The sequence below is a fragment of the Canis aureus genome, chromosome 14, assembly GCF_053574225.1.
Source record: "Canis aureus isolate CA01 chromosome 14, VMU_Caureus_v.1.0, whole genome shotgun sequence".
Taxonomy (NCBI): domain Eukaryota; kingdom Metazoa; phylum Chordata; class Mammalia; order Carnivora; family Canidae; genus Canis; species Canis aureus.
Window position 1 is genome coordinate 12,635,491 of NC_135624.1, and position 20,144 is coordinate 12,655,634.

At 39.5% G+C, this 20,144-nt stretch overlaps 1 pseudogene; it reads right to left on the bottom strand.

Annotated features, from left to right (window-relative positions):
- Positions 1–17,346: 17,346 nt before the first annotated feature.
- Positions 17,347–18,354, bottom strand: LOC144283796 (protein BTG3 pseudogene; annotated as a pseudogene).
- Positions 18,355–20,144: the final 1,790 nt, after the last annotated feature.

The following is a 20,144-nucleotide window of genomic DNA, read 5'->3' on the forward strand; positions in this document are numbered from 1 at the left end:
CAAGGTGTTGAATGGTTTTCATTGATTTTACACAGTAGTTACATAGTATATGAAGTATTTTCCATGTGTAACATGAGAAGAATTATTTGTGTTTTAAGATTCTCTTCTACCTTCTAAAGAAGATAGACCCCAATGATTGGAGGGTCTCTTGTGGACTGAAAAGAATGATGCCTGGGCAATGATGTTTAGAGGGAATGGATAAAAGTTAAATTGAACTGCATGAGAAAGGGAGCAAGAGGGAGTGAATGGAAGCATTAGGTGGAGGAAGGGAGAGATTAGCCTGGAAAAGCAGGCCATGAAGGACAAGAAGAAAGAAATCTGAAACTGAGAACTGGTCTGTGTATGATCAGCAGACCATGCTGCTCTAACAAAAACACCTCACCGTGTGGTGGCTTAAATGAGATAGATTATTTTGCTAGCATTTAATAGTTCAAGGATTAATAGTTGGGAACTTCTAAACTTCTAATGCTGTTTGTCAGTATTCTTTAGATCATAATAAATGGGAAAGAGTGAAAGGTGAGCAGCTTTGACTCTAAGAAGATGATCGGGCAGTTGTACACATCATTGTTCATATCTCATAGGCCTGACTTGGTTCCTTGGTCACACCCAGATGCAAGGGATGCTAACATATGTCATTTCTAGCTGGGCAGTCATGATCTCAGCTAAAACCTGGAGCCTTCTCTTGCTAAAAGGAAGAAGGAGTATATGGATACAGTGACACATTTAGCAGTCTCTGCCCACTTGGCAGGAGATAGCTAATTGCCAGTTTGGGCATGTAATGTTTTATCCTGTGCTGTGTAAATGATCACCTTTAATTTTCCCCCAATATACTTAGGAAAATACACATTGTTCACTAGTGTTTTGGAGTGGTTTCTTTCTAGTAAATGTAAGTAGCCAAGTTCTGCTTCAAAGCTGACCCACTGGTGAAAACAAAAGCTCCACCCAGAGATAGTGACAAATGTGTTGCATATGTGTTGTCTTGTTTTATCTTCACAACAGCTCCATTAAGGAGCTATCACCATTTCCTTATTAAAAGAGAAAATGGAGGCTCAAAACATAAAAAACAACTAGTAGCCATGTATCTAGGAAGTGAAAAAGTTAGGATTCCAGCCAAAGAGTGCCTGATTCCAAAGCCCTTGCCCTATAGCCTGGTGCCCACTTCATGGGCTCCATACTCTACCTCCTGTCCTGAGGAAGAGAGCCTCATCAGGCCCAAGGATGTGGGTTATTTCACTTTATCCCTTTGTACATCTATTCCCCCCCTTTTTTCCCTAGGTTACTAAACCTTCTGCAAAGCAAACCCCAAACCACCTTAAGCAAATGATTTTAGATAGGATAAAGACCCATTATTTAGTTTGCAAACTCAACCTTTTGAAAGCTCACCCCACCCAGAGATTTGACAATTAACCTTTAAAACATTTTAATTTAGCAAAGTTATAGGGAAAAATTGGTAGAAATTTTTCCAGTGTCTTTTCAGAGAGATTCAAATGTGGTGAATCACAACACAGTTATGCATTGAATGTGTTGCCATTGATAATAAAGAGACACACATATCATGTCATGGAGGTAAGAACAATCTAAGGTTTCCATGACTTGCTGTTTCCATTAGCTAAAGAACTACTTTTAAAATACTAAGCATGCTTCCTAGCATAAATAATTTTGTTTCCAGGTTAACATCCTACCAAGAATGGCATACATAACATTTCTCTTGATAAATCCAGGATTTTTCTGCCCATTAAAAACTAGCCATTCCATAAGAAGGCAGACTTGCTTTCCACTGATGTATAAGAATCTTCTATGCACTATTTCCTCTGGTGAATGGAGAAATGTGGGTATTTAATCAAAAGCTGGACACCAAAAGGCATAGACCAAGACTGTGTACGGATTTAAAATATAAATCAAATAAATTCTCACACAGAATTCTGAAAAAATCTACTCTCATAATACCTTGCTAAAAAACAGGAAACAATCTCACCAGGGTCAGGAATTATGGTCGCAGAAGAATTATGAGCAACTCTGATAGAAAACTTCCCTCTCAGCTCTGTTTGAAAGTGTTTATGTTTCTCAAAAGACAGATGATTTATTTAGATGGTGTCAGCATCAGCAACACTCTACATGAGGTCTATGGATGCTAATCTCTGAAGAGCATCCTTAAAAATAATACTTTCATGGTGAAAGTTGGTAATTTCATATCACACTATTTGAGATACACGAGATACATCAACATATTAAGGCTGTACAAAAAAAAATCCCTACTCACTTTTATATTTTTTATAAAGTATTTTTATAAAGTATAAAGTATATTTTTAATATAGTGTTTCCAAAACTTGTTTGACCATAGAATCATAAGAAAAAAAATACTATATCCTACCTCCACTCCCAATTTGCCATTCATTTTTCCACTTAGCCATCAAGATTATCTTTTTTAAAGCACTAACCAAATATGTCACTCTCCTTTTGCTCAAAAATCCCCAATGGCTTCACATCAACTCGGCATGGAAATCACAGCTCTCACCAAGGTCCATAAAGTTTATATGATCTGGTCTCTCACTTCTATCAATACCTATTTCACATATGCCTCCCTGGGCCACACAGACTGCCTTGTTGACATGTCTGCAATATGTCAAGCCTTTTTTTTTTTTTTTTTTTTTTTTTTGGTCTTAGGACTCTTCCTACTGTTATTCTTTGACTTGGTCATTCTTCCCCAGATATGTCTGTCTTTCTCACTGACCATATTCTGATCCTTGTTCAGATATCACATAATCAGAAAGTTTTTACCGTTTTACATAAGACATCATTTCTAAAATAATAATCTCCTTCTCTATCCTTTAGGCCTTTACCTTATCTTATTTTTCTTCAGAGTACTATTCACTACATGATATTATAGAATTACCAGTTTATTAGCTTATTTCTCCTCTCCTTTACTAGAATGTGAAGTGTGTGAACAGAGATCTTTTCTGTTTTATTTGCCTCTTTATCCCCAACTGTCTCTGACATACAGCAGGTATTCAATAATTAATTAATTAATTAATTAATTAATATATCACAGGACCAACATCATCCCATGAAATATATTCAAGAATTGTTGGTTCTCATAATGCCAAAACAAAAGGTAGATTTGATTAATTCAAATAATCAACTAAACTCAAACAAGCAGGAGGAGAAAAAAAAAACATAAAACTTGTTATTTGGCTAATAAAACCAATCCAGAAAAAAAAAATGTTTAGGCTAAACCTTTTTTCTACGTGAGATTCCAGAACCATCCCAGAACAAATAGCTTTTAATCTCTTATTGCTGAGATGTATGATGTTCTAATTCCTTAGAGGAGGTTTCCTACTTTTTTTTATAGATAGGAAATGTTCAGCTCACAAAGCTGACCTAAAGTTGTGTGAATTATAACCTGGCCTGATCTCCACTGGAGAATATTCAAAAACTCCACGACCTTCAGTGAGGAAGACTGCAAAGTACTTTTCTGGCACCTGATTCTACTAAGTAGGTAAAATATGGAGTTTGATTAGTTTGCAATTCCAGAGGTCTTGCATCAGGAAATCAAGAAATCTTGCATCAAGTGGTCCAGTTTCACATTATTTGAATTATGATTCTAATGATCTATTGTGAACCTAAAGTTCATATTATAACCCTTGAAAAATCAGAGAAAAGCAATGAAATAGAGATGTATTTTCCTCGAATATGTCACAAATTGAGAATGGGATATTATTTCCAACCATCACTAACATCATGAAAAATGATTGCCTTAACTCTTTTAAGAGTCAGTCACTCGTACTGAAGAATTACTTGCTTGAAAAACAAAATAAAGAAACCAACATTGAAAGTTACTCCTAAATTCCTCCCACAGAAAGCTCTAATTTCTAGCTGCCACTAAAAAGAAAAATGCTCACTATGCTCTCTTCCTTGCTTGGTAATAGCTTAGCAGTTGCTTTTTCAAAAACAAGGTTAGGAAAATTTGATGAAGTGGCTCATTTTTCATAATTATGTAAACTGTACATAGTGAACACAAAAAAGGAAAAAAAACTTGTGTGGGAGAATGTCACGACCCGCAGAAGCCTAGGTATGAATGAGTGCCTTGGATGGACTTGAATCCCAATCAATCTCAGGACAAGAAAATAAAAGAGACTCAAAGGAAACAATAAAGCAAAAGGATGCTAATTTCGAAGTTTCCACCGAGGCACAGAGAAAGGCTACAAAATAACAATGGCTTATGATGGTCCAAGCCTTATTCTATGAGCTTTTCATTCTTTAACTCTCATGATAAAGACATTAGGCAGGAACTTCTGTAAACCTCATTCTATAAATGAGGACCCTGAGGCCTTAAGAGAAATGTAGATAAAGTTACTTTTCCTTACAACTTACAGCCCGTTGATAAGATAAATACCTGAGACAAGTAGGATGGGACATTCCTCAAGGAACTCGCAGCTGTCTTAATGTTCATGCTTCGCTAGAGGCCAAAAGCAACCCTGGCTTGACAATGGGCAGACCTCCAGGATCCCGTAAGTCATCTCTAACTACAGGACTGGGTGATGGGCACTGAGGAGGGCACCTGATGGATGTTATATGTTGGCAAATTGAATTTAAATTAAAACAAATGTGGAAGGTAGCTCCAGAAGACAGCAGAAGAGCAGGGCCCTCACCTCCCCCGGCCCCCCGCGCCGCTGCAGAACTGTCCAGCCGTCCTGACCAGCTCCGAACTCGGCCTGAGAGCTGCAGGGAGAGCGGCCGGAACACGACAGACGCGGCGGGAAGGGGGCAAAGATGAAGCCGCCTCCAGCGGGGCGGGGCCGCGAGGAGCCGGGCTCAGGCCGGGAGGGCCCGGGAGAAGCGGGGACGGGGACGGGGACGGGGACGGGGCCGCGACGGTCCCCGGAGTCTTCCCGCCGGGAGGGCGCTCGCAGGGAGCTCGGGCGGGACCGCAGGAGGCAGCGGAGCCGCTAGCGGGAGGGCGCCCGGGGGAGAGCGGGCCGAGCTCGGGGAAGGGCCGGAGCCGCGCCGGGGGGCCTCGGGGAGGAGCCGGGGGGCGGGCGGGGGCTCCGGGCGGAGGGGGCTGCACCTGCTGCCTTCGGGAGCCGTGGCCCGGGAGCGCGATTCCAGCGGCACAGGCCCCGGAGCCCAGGGCGCGGGGGACACAGCCCGGGACCCTGCTCCCCCGGGACAGGCGGGGGCAGGGAGGGCCCAGGACAGCGGGGACGCTCCTGCCCCGGGGCCCCTGAGCTGTGCAGGGCAGCGCCCCCGCCCCCCCCGCCCCCGGAGCATCCAGGCCCCTGCGGACTGGTTGCTGCGGTGGTTACTGGGGAGCTGACTCCAGGGCTGGGGGGCGGCCGCCGCCAGTGGTGGTGTCCCTCCTGGTGTCACCCTGTGCCTGGGAGGGGCGGCCGCCAGGGAACAGGGGCCTCGGGGTACACAGCTACCCGGAGGGGGGGCATCTCCCCAGGTGCACACACCTGAGAGTCAGCACAGCAGGCCCCTCCCCCGGAAGACCCGCTGGAAGGACGGGGAGGAGCAAGTTCTCAGCGGAGCAGCGCTGGAAAGCTCCAGGGGAAGTCAAGGAATTTACAGTATATAGAACCAGAGGGTACCCCTCCTTTATTTTGTTTTTCCTTTTTCCAGTACAACTCGTTTTTATATTAGACTATAAATTTCCATTTTTTTCTCTTTTCCCACCTTAACTACAATATTTTACCACTTCATTTTTAAGCTTCTTCCTTTTTGACTTTCATATTTCTACAAGTACATGTCTTAGATATATTTTCCACTTCTAGATTCCCTTCAACATACTTAATTTAATTTTGGGAGATATACGAGATATTTTTTTTTTTGTTTTGTGTTTTTTGTTTTCTCTGCCTCATTTTGTTCTACAATGGCGGGAGTTAATACCTTCTAAAACGTGACCAGCATGCACCCAGAACCAAGTGGAATACTATGCTGCTTCATTCTGTGAGATTATACTCCCTCTTCATTCCCATTCTGCCCCCCTCTTTTATCTCATTTATGTTTTGGTGGTCAATGTTGGGGCTTTCCACAAGTATCACTGGTTTATACAAAATTTGGGACTGAGCATCTTCTAACATACAAAACTTAATACACTCAGAACCAAGAGGATCACCATCTAGGACCCCTCAGTAGACTACATTCTCCCTCCACTACAACTTCTTCACCACCACCGTCTCCCAGTCCCCTCTTTTTTTTCTTCTCTGTTGTCTTTTTTTCTTTTTATTTTGCTTTTTACTCTTTTTTTTTCTTCTTCTTCTTCTTTGGGATTCTTGTCCTTTTATTTTTTACTACTTTGTTTTAAGATTTGTTTTTCACTTTAGTGGTCCTTTTGTTTTATTTTGTTCTGATCGTTGTTTTTATTTTCTGGTCTCTGACCTCATCAGAATCATCTAGGGTGAAATTTACTTAAGTCGTGGTTGATATTCTTGACTCAGCCCGCTCATAAAGCCACTCTGCACTGAGCAAAATGACTAGAAGGGAGAACTCACCACAAAAGAAAGAATCAGAAACAGTACTCTCTGCCACAGAGTTACAGAATATGGATTAAAATTTGATGTCAGAAAACCAATTCAGAAGCACAATTATAAAGGTACTGGTGGCTCTGGAAAAAAGCATAAAGGATTCAGGAGACTTCATGACTGCAGCATTTAGATCTAAGCAGGTTGAAATTAAAAATCAATTAAATGAGATGCAATCCAAACTGGAGGTCCTAACGACAAGAGTTAATGAGGTGGAAGAAAGAGTGAGCAATATAGAAGACAAGCTGATGGCAAGGAAGGAAGCTGAGGAAAAAAGAAAAAAAATTAAAAGATCATGAGGAAAGGTTAAGGGAAATAAATGGTAGCCTCAGAAGGAAGAATTTACGTATAATTGGGGTCCAGAAAATGCCGAGAGAGACAGAGGACCAGAAAGCATATTTGAACAAATCATAGCTGAGAACGTCCCTAATTTGGGGAGGGAAACAGGCATTCATATCCAGGAAATAGAAAATCCTCCCTAAAATCAATGAAAACCATATAATACCTTGACATTTAATAGTGAAACTTGCCAATTCCAAAGATAAAGAGAAAATCCTTAAAGCAGCAACAGACAAGAGATTAAATTTATATGGGGAGAACTATCAGATTAACAGCAGACCTCTCCAAGAGACCTGGCAGGCCAGGAAGGAATGGCATAATATATACACAGAGTACTAAATGAGAACATACAGCTAAGAATACTTTATCTAGCAAGGCTCTCATTCAGAAGAAAAGGAGCGATAAAGAACTTCCAAGATAGGCAGAAACTGAAAGACTATGTGACCACCAAACCACTTCTGCAAGAAATATTAAGGGAGACCCTGTAAAAGAAAGAGGAATCCCAAAGAAATAACCCACAAAAACAGGGACTGAAAAGGTATTACAACGACACTAAATTCATATCTTTCAATAGTTACTCTGAACATGAATGGGCTAAATGATCCCATCAAAAGACACAGGGTTTTGGACTGGATAAAAAAGTGAAACCCATCTATTTGCTGTCTACAATAGACTCATTTTAGACCTAAGGACACCTACAGCCTGAAAATGAAAGGTTGGAGAACCATTTGTCATTCTAATGGTCCTCACAGGAAGCAGGGGTAGCCATCCTCATATCAGATAAATTAAAGTTTATCCCAAAGGCTGTAGTAAGAGATGAAGAGGGACACTATATCATACTTAAAGGATCTATCCAACAAGAGGACCTAACAATCATGAATATTTATGCCTCTAATGTGGGAGCTGCCAAGTATATAAATCAATTAATAACCAAAGTTAAGACATACATAGATAATAATACACTAATACTGGGAGAGTTCCACATGGCACTTTCTGCAAATGACAGATCTTCTAAGCACATCATCTCCAAAGAAACAAGAGCTTTAAATGATACACTGGACCAGATATATTACAAGGATATTTATAGAACTTTCCATCCAAATGCAATTGAATACACATTCTTCTCAAGTGCACATGGAACTTTCTCCAGAATAGACCATATAGTGAGCCACAAATCAGGTCTCAAGTGATACCAAAAGATTGGGATTGTCCCCTGCATATTTTCAGACCATAATTCTTTGAAACTAGAACTGTCACAAGAGGAAATTTGGAAGTAACTCAGACACGAGGAGGTTAAACAGCATCCTGCTAAAAGATGAAAGAGTCAACCAGGATATTAGAGAAAAATGTAAAAGATTCATGGAAACTAATGAGAGTGAAGGTACAACCATTCAAAATCTTTGGGATATAGCAAAGCAGTCCTAAGAGGGAAATACATCGCAATACAAGCATCCCTCAAAAAATTGGAAAAACCTCAAATACACAATCTAACCTCATACCTAAAGGAACTGGAGAAAGAATAGCAAATAAAACCTACACCAGAGGATCCCTGGGTGGCTCAGTGGTTTAGTGCCTACCTTTGGCCCAGGGCATGATCCTGGAGTCCCAGGATCGAGTCCCACATTGGGCTCCTTGCATGGAGCTTGCTTCTCCTTCTTCCTGTGTCTCTGCCTCTCTCTGTGTCTCTCAGGAATAAATAAATAAAATATTTAAAAATAAAATAAAATAAAACATACACCAAGCACAAGAAGAGAGATAATAAAGATTCAAGCAGAACTCAATTAAATAAAGACCAGAAGAACCATAGAACAGATCAACAAGACCAGGAGTTGGTTCTTGAAAGAATTAATAAGATAGATAAACCATTGGCCAGCCTTATTAAAAACAAAAGAGAAAAGACTCAAATTAATAAAATAATGAATGAAAGAGGAGAGATCACAACCAATGCCAAGGAAATACAAACAATTTTAAAAATGTATAATGAGCAGCTATACACCAATAAATTGGGCAATCTAGAAGAAATGGATGTATTTCTGGAAAACCACAAATTACCAAAACTGGAACAGGAAGAAATAGAAAATCTGAACAGGCCAATAACCAGGGAGGAAATTGAAGCAGATATCAAAAACCTCCCAAGGCACAGAAATCCAGGGCCAGATGGTTTCCCAGGGGAATTCTATCAAACGTTTAAAGAAGAAACAATACCTATCCTATTAAAGCTGTTTGGAAAGATAGAAAGGGATGAAATACTTCCAAACTCGTTTTATGAGGCCAGCATCACCTTAATTCCAAAACCAGACAAAGACCCCACCAAAAAGGGGAATTATAGACCAATATCCCTGATGAAAAAAGAAACAAAAATTCTCAACAAGATACTAGCCAATAGGATCCAATGATATATTAAGAAAATTATTCACCATGACCAAGTGGGATTTATCCCCAGGATGCGAGGCTGGTTCAACACTTGTGAAATAATCAACATGATAGATCACATCAAAAAGAGAAAAAAAACAAGAACCATATGATCTTCTCAATAGATTCGGAGAAAGCATTTGATAAACTACAGCATCCATTCCTGATCAAAAGTCTTCAGAGTGTAGGGATGGAGAGAACATTCCTCAGCATCTTAGAAGCCATCTACAAAAAGCCCACAGCAAATATCATTCTCCATGAGGAAAAACTGAGAGCTTTTCCTCTGAGATCAGGAACATGACAGGAATGTCCACACTCACCACTGCTATTCAACAGAGTACTAGAAGTCCTAGCCTCAGCAATCAGACAACAAAAAGAAATAAAAGGCATTAAAATTGGCAAAGAAGAAGTCAAACTCTCCCTCTTCACAGATGAAGTGATACTCTACATAGAAAACCCAAAAGAGGAATGCCTGGGTGGCGCAGTGGCTGAGCATCTGCCTTCAGCCCAGGGCATGATCCTGGAGTCCCAGGATCCGGCTCCCTGCATGGAGCCTGCTTCTCCCTCTGCCTGTGTCTCTGCCTCTCTCTCTGTCTGTGTTCTCGTGAATAAATAAATAAATAAAATCTTAAAAACAACAACAACAACAACAAAAGACTCCACCCCAAGATTGTTAGAACTCATACAGCAATTCAGCTGTGTGACAGAATACAAAAATCAATGCCCAGAAATCAGTGGCATTTCTATACACTAACAATGAGCCTGAAGAAAGAGAAATTAAGGAGTCAATTCCATTCACAATTGCACCCAAAAGCATAAGATACCTAGGAATGAACCTAACCAAAGACATAAAGGATCTATACCCTAAAAACTACAGAACACTTCTGAAAGAATATGACGAAGAAAAATATTCCATGCTTATGGATTGGAAGAATTAATATTGTGCAAATGTCAATGCTACCCAGGGCAATGTGCACGTTTAATGCAATCCCTCTCAAAATACCATGGACTTTCTTCAGAGAGTTGGAACAAATCATCTTAAGATTTGTGTGGAATCAGAAAAGACCCCGAATAGCCAGGGGATTATTGAAAAAGAAAACCAGAGCCAGGGGCATCACAATGCCGGATTTCAAGTTGTACTACAAAGCTGTGATCATCAAGACAGTGTAGTACTGGCACAAAAAAACAGACACATAGATCAATGGAACACAATAGAGAATCCAGAAATGGGCCCTCAACATTATGGTCAACTAATATTCAACAAAGCAGGAAAGACTATCCACTGGAAAATGGACAGTCTCTTCAATAAATGGTGCTGGGAAAATTGGACAGCCATGTTCAGAAGAATGAAACTAGACCATTCTCTTACACCATACATAAATATAAACTGAAAGTGGATGAAAGATCTAAATGTGAGACAAGAATCCATCAAAATTCTAGAGGAGAACACAGGCAACACCCTTTTTGAACTTGGCCATAGCAACTTCTTGCAAGATACATCCATGAAGGCAAGGGAAACAAAAGCAAAAATGGACTTTGACTATCAGGACTTAAGATAAAAAACTTCTGCACAGCAAAAGAAACAGTCAATAAAACTAAAAGAAAAAAAAAAACTAAAAGACAATCTACAGAATGGGAAAAGATATTTGCAAATGACATATCAGATAAAGGGCTGGTTTCCAAGATCTATAAAGAACTTATTAAACTCAACAGCAAAGAAACAAACAATCCAATCATGAAATGGGCAAAAGACATGAACAGAAATTTCATTAAGGAAGACATAGACATGGTCAACAAGCACATGAGAAAGTGCTCCGCATCACTGGCCATCAGGGAAATACAAATCAAAACCACAATGAGATACCACCTCACACCAGTGAGAATGGGGAAAATTAACAAGGCAGGAAACCACAAATGTTGGAGAGGATGTGGAGAAAGGGGAACCCTCCTGCACTGTTGGTGGGAATGTGAACTGCTGCAGCCACTCTGGAAAACTGTGTGGAGGTTCCTCAAAGAGTTACAAATAGAGCTACCCTACAACCCAGCAATGGCATTGCTGGGGATTTACCCCAAAGATACAGATGCAGTGAAACAGCAGGACACCTGCACACCAATGTTTCTAGCAGCAATGTCCACAATAGCCAAACTGTGGAAGGAGCCTCAGTGCCCATCAAAAGATCAATGGATGTGGTCTATGTATACAAAGGAATATTACTCAGCCATTAGAAACGACCAATGCCCACCATTTGCTTTGACGTGGATGGAACTGGAAGGTATTATGATGAGTGAAGTGAGTCAATCAGAAAAGGACAATCATCATATAGTTTCACTTATATGGGGAATATAAAAAATAGTGAAAGGGACCATAGGGGAAAGAAGAGAAAATGGGAAAAATCAGAGAGAGTGACAAAACATGAGAGACTTCTAACTCTGGGAAATGAACAAGGGGTAGTGGAAGGGGACGTGGGTGAGGATGGGGTGACTGGGTGATGGGTACTGAGAGAAAGATTCCTAAATTCTTTCTGTGAAGACAGCAACCAAGAGAGCAAAGCCAGACAAAGGACGGAAAGCCAGCTCATTTCTCTCATGATCATGAATGCCTTTTTCACCTAAAATTGCATTGCTGAGAATTATCCATATCTTGGTGTCTAGGTGTAGTTTGTGTTGACTGGTGCAGAGTACTTTATTCTAAGCGCATACCAAAATAAGACAGTTTATTTTCCATTTCTTTTTTCAATTTTGTTATTTCCTAGTTTTTGTTACTATGCAACAGAGCTGCTATAAACATCTTTGTACAGGTTTCCTGGTGTAGGTTATACAGGACATTCTTCTAGGCATGTACCTAAGAGAAGAATTGCTGGATCATAGTCTATGCATATGCTCCACTTTACAGCATAAAACCAAACCGATTTCCAAATTAAAGAGGCATCTGCAGTTGCTTTTTGGTATGGTATAGGGAGAAACTCAGTTTCATCTGTTTCCTTAGGTATAACCTTCATCTAACTCCACTTGTTTAAAAGCTGTTTTCCCCAAATGATTTGGTGTGCTACGTCTTTTATATATCAAAGTTCCACATATATGTGGGTGTGTCTTGCAATCTATGTTTCATTGATTGATTTTTCTGTCCCTCCACCAAGATATAATTGCTGTAGCTTTTAAACAAGCCTGGATATTTGGTAGTGCCTGAGATCTCTTGGGCCCTTTGGCCTTCTGTATTAATTTTAAAGTCTGTTCTTCCTCTCACGAACATGTATATCTCTTTATCTACGTAGTTCTTTAATTTCAGTTATGTCTATAGATTTCCCAAGATGTCTCTCATATCTTTTGTCAGGTTTAATTTTGTATCTTTGATTTGTTGTTGTTGTTGCCCAAAGATAACCTTCTTTTTCATTAAATTTTCTTAACTGTTCCTGCTGTATAAGAATGAATATGCTCCTTGGTAACTTTCTTTCATCATTGCTAATTGTAGATTCTTTTGGGCTTTCTTTGTTAATGATAATATTCCCTTCATTTAATACTTATTTTTTATTCTCAAAAATAAGTCATAAAAGCTTATATATTAGTCTGACATTTTCATTTTATAAATTTAAAAATGACTAAGACATTTTGGTAAAGAAACATAATAGAAGTGTACTACCAGGAGAGAGACAATGGTAAGTACCACATCTGGGATGGTAGTTGCCATGGACAAGAGAGACAAAGGGGTAGCAGATAGAATCAGTTATTATCAGCATCCTAGTTTTGTATTTCTGGATGGTTTCATAAGAGTCTTCTAGAGAGACGGTTTAAAAAGTTGCCTTGAATGGAGTAATAATGGAATTATTATGACTAATGAGAATTAGTCATCAATCAACAATCATATTCATCCAATTTTATGATTCTGAGACCCAGTTAAAATAAGAACCCTATTAAAATAATAACCTCATTAAATTATAGGAGGGGGCTACTGAGGCACAGAGGGTACTCATAGCTTGATAACAAGTGATGGAGCTAAGATTTTTTTATACAGATGGTCTGACCCAAGAGGCCCATGATCTTAGTCATATGCTCTAAAATGGGTGGAATGTGCAGATGTAAAAGATAAAACTAACTAAATAAAATAGTATGGATAGTAGCAGCAAGAGTGGGAGCATATGTATTATCTTTCCATTAACTTACTCTTGTACAGTAATTACTAGACTCTACGTAAACACAGGGCAATAAAGAACTGATGCAACTTACAAGAAAGAGGGAGAGTTGGATCCCTGGGTGGTGCAGCGGTTTGGCTCCTGCCTTTGGCCCAGGGCGCGATCCTGGAGACCGGGGATCGAGTCCCACGTCGGGCTCCCGGTGCATGGAGCCTGCTTCTCTCTCTGCCTGTGTCTCTGCCTCTCTCTCTCTCTGTGTGACTATCATAAATAAATAAAAATTAAAAAAAAATTAAAAAGAAAAAGAAAGAGGGAGAGTTAAGATTTGAGCTATGCAAGATTTGGGATGAAAGAATGACACAAGAGAAGACTCTGGGAATGAGGAACAGGGCTGAGACAGTCAGCCCACTCCTGACAGCAGAGATGTTAAGAGTCTCTAGAAAGAAGGAATCTGTGGTTAATATAAAAGCTACAACTGCATAATATAAATTATCCACCTAGGTTATATATATGACTCATGTGGCAGCTGGACTCACCCTGTACTCTGATATTTAATTAAATTTTTGTAAAATGCTAGACTCCCCCCCCACCACCACCATACACATGAAGTTCAAAGGAATTCTTAACAGCTCACATCTCCTATGGTGCCTACATTCTATAGTTCTGCATCCATGAGTTCTCAAGCTCACTCACATCCCACTTCCCATGACTGTTGTCTTCTCTCCTGTCTGCACTAACCCACATGCAGAACATACCTCCTTTTATATTATTTCTTCCAAAACTACTCTCATAAGGCATTTGTATGCTACCCTAGCACAACCACCAATTTAAATTTTAATATTAAACATTACCATTTAGAAGTCCTTTAGCGCCCATGCCGTCAGGTGTTCCTCCATGACCACCCTTCTCCACAGAGCCCAGCCAGTGGCTGTGTGCATCCTCACATTGCTGCTTCTTCATCTCCTCTCCAATTTCTTCCTTGGCATGGATTCAGCTTCATGTTAACTTCTCACAGACTGTTTTCGCCTTCTCTTCCTCCGTTATTTCATAGCAGCACTCCAACTCTGTCAAAACATCCCATCAAGGTATTTTTCTAAACAAAGACAATCACTTTCTTAAGGTTTGTCCTTGTGCCATGTAATACTTGTATATTGCACAGTAAACAGCTGCTAACAAGAGCTCCTCGTGCCTCTCTAGCACTTTCTTGGATCCTCCACTGGAACCACAGACCTCCTGCCTATAATCCAGCCACTGAACAGATAACATGCAGCATAGAAGAAGAGAACCTTTACCAGACTTATCAACATTTAAAAAATATTTTTAGTATAACCCTCTTAGGAGTGTATGTAAAAAGACAATAATGAGTATATATATGTTGATGTTTGAGAAAGAGAGAGAGTGGTCCATTTTGACATCGTAACATTTCTTGCCTTTTCCTATGGTTGAAGACGCCAAGTTTCTTTTAGAAGTCTCTCTACCATTATGTGCAGTGTTCCTAGATGGTTCATTCAGGGGACAAAGAATAGATGTGTGACCCAAATGAAGGAGGGAACTCAGACTCTGACTCCTAGTAATTAGAATTGCTAAAATGAAGGTTTGTGCGGGACATACTTATAGTAAAAAATTATTGGTTGTTTATCTGAAATTCAGATTTAATTACGTGTCCAGTATATTTTTTTGCTACATCTGGCAGCCACATAGTAATCAAAAGTCCTGGTTGCCTGACACAGACAGAAGACTGCTGGGGTCCAGCTACTCTTCTGTCCACTACTTTTTGTCTCCAGGATTCACTGTCACTACCCAGGCTCTGTCCTGCCTCAAACCTGGTTATTTAACTATTCCCCCAGTTCTTTGACTATCCCTACCCCAAAATCCTCCACTATATTTCTTTCTTTTTTCTTTTCTTTTGTTTGTGATTGTCGTTGTTGTTTTGTCTCAGGTATGTAAAGTCGTTTTTTTGTAGTTTCTAGCAAAAAAATCACGGCAGCAACACAACTGGCATACCCATGCTGGAAATAGCCAGGGTATTTTGGCCCAAAGAAAATCTCTAAAACTGAATTTATTGCCACTAAGATCTAAGATAAAAATATTGACTTAGAAAATGGACCCTTCTGACTTCTCCAGAACTTCAGACCTGGCAATATGGGGCTGCAGCTCCACTGGGTAAGAACCATCTGGATTAGAGCAGTTGTCCTCCATAGACAGAATATGCACTTGTTTATTTATACTACCTGCCAGGCCTTGTGGGTGTTTGAGAATGTGATCGATGATACGTATAGTGCCTTCATGCTCCCTGGTTCTTTAACACTGCCTGATGCAGTTCAGTGTAACTCAATAAATCTTTGCTTAGCACCTAGAGTATTTGGCACTGAGGAGAATGAAGGAAGGTTCAGTCCACACCATCAAAGAACCTCTTAGTCTAATGAGTGTGGCAGATACTTCGAAGGAGAACTTCATATGTAATATGGTGCAAGAAATAATGGAAGTAGGTCCAGGGTAGTATGAGAACCAATAAAGATCATTTCATTCAACCGGAGTTTCTGGAGAAGATGAAGCCTCCCTGAGACTAGAAGGATAAGGAAAAGAAGACTTGCTGAGAGGTGAGCAAGTTGAATAAAGGAGAAAAGGCATGAAACAGTAGATGCAATGTAAATAAGTACAAGGTTATTTTTTTTCTTTTCTTTTCTTTTTTTTTTTTTTTTTTAACAATGAGGTGATTTCTGATGCCATGGTTCTAGGGGAACCTCTGGCAATCTCTAACTCCTGACTAGACTTTAGTCCCAGGCTCTGTTTTCATTTTGCTAATAGGTATTCCCTCAATCTTGGCCCTCCAGGATGTACTTGTTTGACCAGTGTTAATTTTCCATTCTCTGTCTCTCTTGTCACCCTCCAGAGTAGTGGGAGCCCCCTCACTTAAAGAAAAACTTCATAGCGCCACCTCCAGGCCAATGGCTTCTCAGGGATCCAAGCCCACAGTGGGTCAAATTCGTCTTTTTTTTTTTTTTTTTTAAATCTACCTGCTTCTATATCTTCAAATTCTGACTAGGATTTTATGATTTCTAGGTAAGTTACAGATCTCTTAAAAAGTATCATACACGTTCAGCATTAAGCCTCACAGACCAGAATCAATAAGATAATGTTACCATAAATTTGTTCCATTTGTTTCTCAACTCTTAGAAGAAAGCTGTTCTTCAAGGGAAGAGTTTTGTCTTGTTCAGTGCTGTATCCACAGTTCTGCAAACACTATTTCACACATACCTTAACAAATATCTACTTAGTTTAATTAGTGATATAAGATTTGCCACTTATTAAAAATATAGATTTTTTTATAGTTCCACTTGCATAACTGTTTAAAATGCAAACAATTCCAATAATCTTTATCAAGCAAATCAAATTAGTGTGACTGGATAATTTGAATATAGACCATAAGCATTCCTTCTTTTTGATACTTAAATGAAAATTGGGCATTTAAATCACAGGCTTACCCTTAGAAAAGACAGTGGGTTGGTTGCAGCCAAAATTATTTCAATATTTTTGTATGGTATAGGGAGCCAAATGACTAATATAACTAAATAGTTCTTTTTATTTATTTTTATTTGCAGCATGGTTCACGCAATTCTTCTAAACAATGACATAAAAGAGATTTCCTTGTGTATAACTTACATACCTCCCATAAAGTAAATGCTCAAAGATGCTAGAACAGATCACCTGCTGCTGTACTGTTCTCATATCCAACAGAGTTGATGCACGATATATAAATACTCAAATCCAATATTAAAAACTCAGGTACTTGACTAACTTTAATAAAGTTTCTCAAACTCTATCAATATATTTAAAGTACATATATATTTTAAGAAAGATTATTGTCAACAACTTATCTATAAAAATAAGTTTAATGGTTTGGCCTATCTAACTTTACTACTATGAGTATGAACATTTAACTTTTAATATGTGGTCAGGCTTATCCTACCTTCTCTCAACATTAACACCAACCAAATCAAAAGGAGGTAGTAGAGTGCTAACACGTGAAGATTAATCCAGTGATTCCTGTCACAATGCTTTCCAGGAGGAGGTACCCATGTTACTGGATTTGGGTGATATGGTTTGTTCTTAATTCCCCGATTTGGACAACCAGATTGAATAGGAAGAGAATAGTGATTCTGATGGCCATTCCCTCAGCACATTCCTGGCTTCTTTCTGGACAAAGGGTGCCTTATTGGAGGAGGCAAGAATATCAGTTCTGAAATCTGGTACAAAGGCGTGGGGTTGCAGTCACTGAAGTGGGTTTCACTCCTACTTCCTTACTTATTTCTTCATCTGAAAGAGAGGATCCTGAATGAAAATCAGAGGTAATGCTATCAAAGCTGGATAGAACTGGAGCGTGATATGATGAGTGAAATAAGTCAGTCGGAGAAAGACTTATCGTATGTTTCACTTATAGGTCGATAACGAGAAACAGCACAGAGGATCATAGGGGAAGGAAGGGAAGATGGAATGGAAAGAAATCAGAGAGGAAGAGACTCTTAGCTCTGGGAAACAAACAGGGTTGCTGGAGGGGAGATGGGTGCAGGGGATAGGGTAACTGGGTGACGTGATGAACACTGGGTGTTATATGCAACTGATAAATTATTGAACACTATGTCTTAAACTAATGATGTACTGTTATGTTGGCTAATTGAATTTAAATTAAAAAAAAAAAGCACCAGGACGTCTGGGTGGCTCAACGGTTGAGCATCTGCCTTTGGCTCAGGGTGTGATCCTGGAGTCCCAGTATCGAGTCCCACATCGGGCTCCCTGCATGGAGCCTGCTTCTCCTTCTGCCTGTGTCTCTGCCTTCCTCTACCTGTCTCTCTCTCTCTGTCATGAATGAATAAATAAAAAATATTTTTAAAAAATAAAAATAAAATAAAAAAATTAAAAAGCACCAATGAACGCCTTGTTTTTCTCTCCATCCCGATAGCACATCTCCCATGGCTCCCCACCCAGAGTGAGTCCTTTGGCAACCTAGGTCGACATACAAGATGCCTCTGTTCTCACAGGCTCAGGACCTCTGGATCAACTGTGAAACTCACTGACACGAATACATCTGTAGGCCTGTCTTTTTTATGGCTTTTCTGGATATCACTGATTTTTGTATTACTCTGGAAGTAGCAGAGTCAATTTCTCAGAAAATCTCACAATGGCCTCTTTTCTCCACTTACCATGTTTTTGAACTCGCCTTGTGAGGAAGAAGATAACAGCAGCAAATTCTTTCTTCACTTTTCCCACCACCCCCTGGGCTCTGGGGCAGCAGACCTGGCAGCTGCACAGCCTTCCAGCCCCGCAAGAACCAAGGCGCCACCTCCCCTCAGAGAGCCTGGTCCCCAGCGTGTGGTTCCCATATCATCTCAATGTTTCTCTTTAAACTATAAGATTTATCAAGTGGTAAGCTGGGAATTATTTTGTTGTGTTCCTTATGAGGTATTTCAAGGAGAGAACCAAAAGACGTATTAGCACTTTACTGGAAATTGCCTATCCACTTCCCTATTGCCTGTCTATTTATACCTAATCTTATTCCAGAAAAGATTCAATGTGGCTTGCAGAACTACATAAACTACTTCAAAAGCATAAATAAAAGCAGAGCAAAAGAAAGAAACAAAGGATATAAAACACAACTAAGAATGAGTGTAAAATGTACATCATAAAGACCCGTATGGTTTACTACAACTGAGTCACAAATTTGGCCCTGAGCACTCTACCAAGTTCACTGGCAGAGGGAAACCTGATCAGTTCCTCAACACACAGGGTTTATAATACAGAAACAGCAATTTATCATGATGAACGTGATGATTACTGTCCCAAGATCAGACAGGATGTGCTTACTAATGTTCTTATATACCTTAATATAGGCTGATGATCACAGTAGAGAACAATTTAATAAAAGCAGTTCTGCAAGGAGGAAATAGCTGCTGGTGACTTGCTTCTCCTTATTTACCTACTTGCTATAATCAGCGTGACTAGCTAAGAATTATAGTATACACAGCATGCAGTTGCCACAACAGTCCCTTATGCAGAATTCTCCTATTTCTTTCCAAATTATCACTTTATTCTCTATGCAATATATTTCTAATCAAGCACAGAAGCAAAAAATAATGCTGTACCTTTAACAATATCATTCAAGAAAGAACCACCAATAATCCTGATTTCTATTATAGGCTTTTTTGTTTGCTGCTGTATAAACAAAATTATGATCTTTACCATTTAAAAACTCAGACATATCCTATCCCATTTCTATTTGCATAAAGTCTATGGAGTTCCACACTGCATCAGCCGTGGCATTTTAAATCTCTGGATATTTTAATTATTTATGACAAAGATGGATAAAGATTATATTGTTTGATGGAGTCATGTTGACAAGCAAATAATGGTGTTTTTAAAAAGGAAAATGTGAGATTTTACTTTCTAACATATGATTGTTTCACCTTATAAACCTAAGGTTAAAAGAAAAGTTTTAAATCAATCACTGGGTGGTGGGTAGAGATTTTAGATTCCAATTGAACAAGCCTACTGGCACCATGGCCATATGCTAAGCACTGTACCAAAAGTTTTCACACAAATATACCAAAGTAAGTGTCCTGACAACAGCCCTATGAAGTGAAGGCTATCATTCCTATTTTACAGATAAAGAAGTTGGGACAATAGTGCTATGGTCAGTAAACTTTTTCTATAAGGGACAGAGAGTAATTATTTTAGACACTGTGGA